Genomic DNA, 3,815 nt, shown 5'->3' with positions numbered 1-3,815 from the left:
TGTAGAACACAAGACCCCCGCTGGAAAAAAGATGTGTCCATTTATCTATAGACATAACCTGTATGACCCGTGGCTTGGTTTCTTTTCTGTTGTGCCCTGCAAATGCACATATACAAATGGAACACTAACATGGTCTCCAAGTCCTGTTCAGGCAGCCACAAAGCACAATCCACCAAATAGTTTTACAGTAATTGACACAAATGTAATCTCTGGTTAAAGGTCATGCATTGACTTCCGTTCCAGTACTCCATTACTCATACCCATCCCTAACACACACATGCACTCACAAAGTGGCGCACACACACGCACACACACGCACACATACACCATCTGCAGGCTCTCCCAGAACCCCCAGAGCAGCAGGAGGATAGGGTATCACGTTYGGTTGTCAGGTCAGGAAGCTTGTGTTTCAGCACACAGACAGACACAGACTGAGAGAGATTCTCAGAGTCTCCACACAGCTGCAGTTTCCTGTAGCCTCAGTGGGAGAAAGAGCGCCATATGGTCATATCTGTGTGTGAATGTGTGCGTGAGTGATATGGGTTTCTGGAATGGTACCTATATGAAAGGTATCCCTTACAGATGGTTGACTGAGAACTATGCATGTTAGGATTTTCAACACTCCCTTCATGCTCAGTTACACAATATTGTGCAAGGCCCTGGCTTCTTACATTCCCACTCTCTCTCTCGTTTGTGTCTGTCAGGTCCCTAACCTGGTGTTCCTYGCTGTTAGTCCAGAGGAGAAGGAGTCCTGGATAAACGCCTTAAATGGWGCAATCACCAGATCCAAGAACAGCATCCTGGATGAGGTGAGACACACCCCTCGGTGCACCTCCACTCTGCTTCTCATCTTCCTCTCTCTCTCTCTCTTATAAACAACACTTCATCTGTCACATGGCCAATTGCAAGAGGATATCTTACTGAATGCACTTTTGAGGAATGGAATCCATTGACCCGCCCCTCATTCACACACACCCTCATGACCCGACACTAAACTCCCACAGCATGTTGACATGTATAAAGTGCTTCAGAAATAGAAGGACCTGTTATAGTATCTTACATTCTATCTTAAACTGGTTTCCTGATGAGGGCATTTTCTGGGTTTCAGTCTAGTGTAGTGTAGATGAAATGACCTCTATAAAGAAGAGAGACAGGTGGTGACAGATGTGACAGTCTTCTAGCTGAGGCTGCTGATCAAAGGATTCCCTCTCTGTTTGGGGATGATGGGATGGATCCTTCATCCCTCCTTCTCACCGCAGGTCAATCGCCCTGATGACATCAATAGACAGACGGTAGGGGAGCAGCTTGATGTGAAATAACATGGACACACACTAAAACACACATATACATTCACACACACACACACACTGAGCTTTTATGCATTTAACGCATCGTGTCAACACCACCCTTATACAGTATAAGGCCACAACACACACATTTGACATAATCCACAAACACACACACACATGGATGGACACATGCACACACACACTGATGCACGAAAGCACACGCATGCACACACACACACGCACCCTATCACACAGCTATAGATGGCCCAAACTGTACAGGTCCCTATCACACAGCTATAGATGGCCCAAACTGTACAGGTCCCTATCACACAGCTATAGCATAGAGAGCCCAAAACTTGTACAGGTCCTATCACACAGCCTATAGATGGCCCAAACTGTACAGGTCCCTATCACACAGCTATAGATGGCCAAACTGTACAGGTCTATCACACAGCTTAGATGGCCCAATTTCTGTCAACTGTCCTATCACTCAGCTATAGATGGCCCAAACTGCACAGGTCCTATCACACAGCCATAGATGGCCAACTGTACAGGTCCCTATCACACAGCTAAAGATGGCCAAACTGTAAGGTCCTATCACACAGCTACTAGATGGCCCAACTGTAACAGGTCCCTATCACACAGCTATAGATGCGCCAAACTGTACAGGTTCCGCTATCACCACAGCTATAGATGGCCCAACTGTACAGGTCCTATCACACAGCTATAGATGGCCCAAACTGTACCAGGTCCCTATCACACAGCTATAGATGGCCCAAACTGTACAGGTCCCTATCAAACAGCTTACCTAAGATGCGACCAAACTGTACAGGTTCCCTATCCAACGCCTAAGGATGGCTCAAAACCTGTACAGGTCCCCCTTAATCACCACCACTATAGATGGCCCAAACTGTACAGGTCCCTATCACACAGCTATAGATGGCCAAACTGTACAGGTCCCTATCCAACAGCTATAGATGGCCAAACTAGTACAGGATCATACAACACTATAGATGGCCCACACTGACAGGTGCCTATCACACAGCTATTAGATGCCCAACACAGCCTTCACACAGAAGATCCCAACTACAGTCCACACAAGCTATAGGATGGCCCGAACGTACCAGGTCCCTATCACCGACAGCATAGATGACCCAAACTGTACAGGTCCCTATCACACAGCTATAGATGGCCCAAACTGTACAGGTCCCTATCACACAGCTATAGATGGCCCAAACTGTACAGTTCCCTATCACACAGCTATAGATGGCCCAAACTGTACAGGTCCCTATCACACAGCTATAGATGGCCCAAACTGTACAGGTCCCTATCACACAGTTATAGATGGGAGAAGCAGAAGCACTCTCACAATGACTATCCAAATCCATGACATCACTGTTAAAGAAACAGAACGAATACAACATTGAGCTACTTTCACATAAACTAAAATCCATTTAGAGGACAAATGGACTCGGAACAACAGCACCAGCACTGTGAGAGATATCAGTTACCTCCAGGGCTCCAGTGTCTCTGCTGCTGAATAGCCTGATGACATCAGAGACGGGATTCACTCTTCCACCAGGATGGGGTTTCATTGCTCTCAACTGTAGGGTTATCRCAGGTGGAGTCCTACATGATGGTACACACGTACTGTAGATCTATGTTGATAAACCTGCATTGAATTGCAATGCAACATTGGTTGAAAGTGTTGTATACACATAATGTATGYGTATAATAGCGAACCTAGTGCCCTTAAATACACCCTTATTTTTATTTTTATTTAACCTTTATTTAACTCGGCAAATCAGTTAAGAACAAATTGTTATTTACAATGACGGCCTAGGAACAGTGGGTTAACTGCCTTGTTCAGGGGCACTTCTACTGAACACAGTACCCTGACAAGACAGTCACATGATTGGATGGCGTTTTAAAACATCCTCAAAAACTCTATTCAATCTGTGGATTCCTCCTGGTCGGCTGTATCACATAGAAATACTAGATTGACTTCAGAATATTGTCTTACAATAGATGAACTAGATACATGTTGACAATTGGATGTGGGACAATTGCTGATCCAAGGTTTTTGTCAAAGGATGATGGATAAAAAAATCTGGTTGAGTTTGGGTTTAGTCATTGGTTGTTATGTCAGAAAGAAGGCAGGTCATAGCTGTAACTGCATACATTACATGATTGTGGAGCGACAAGCTTACAAAATAACACAACAGTATGTTTAGCAGAACATAAAAGTTGCACCCATCATATAATCACCATTTAAACCCACTCTGTGTTATGTCCAACACCGGAGATGGATAATGTTGACAAACACCGGAGATGGATAATGGATAATGTTGGCAAACAAATTAAATTAAATCCCTTAAAGTTTGAGGAATGAGTGGCACTTTGCTGTAATGGAATGACTCCACCACGCCTACTAACAAAACCCCTAACCTCCCCTCTAAAACCTTTAACCTCCCCTCTAAAACCTCTAACCTCCCCTCTAAAACCTTTAACCTCCCCTCTAAAACC

At 44.8% G+C, this 3,815-nt stretch overlaps 1 protein-coding gene across 1 annotated transcript in view; it reads left to right on the top strand.

The window, feature by feature from the left end:
* Positions 1-709: 709 nt before the first annotated feature.
* The window catches only part of plekho1b (pleckstrin homology domain containing, family O member 1b), a 6,490-nt gene continuing 3,384 nt past the window's right edge, over positions 710-3,815 (top strand). Inside the window, exon 1 of the mRNA XM_024144345.2 lies at positions 710-809. The gene's annotated coding sequence lies outside the window, so the exon portion shown is untranslated. The remainder of the gene's footprint in view (positions 810-3,815) is intronic.

Source organism: Salvelinus sp. IW2-2015, unplaced genomic scaffold (genome assembly GCF_002910315.2).
Source record: "Salvelinus sp. IW2-2015 unplaced genomic scaffold, ASM291031v2 Un_scaffold5096, whole genome shotgun sequence".
NCBI lineage: Eukaryota > Metazoa > Chordata > Actinopteri > Salmoniformes > Salmonidae > Salvelinus > Salvelinus sp. IW2-2015.
The sequence above is the reverse complement of the archived record's forward strand: the minus strand, read 5'-3'. Positions and strand labels throughout refer to the sequence as shown.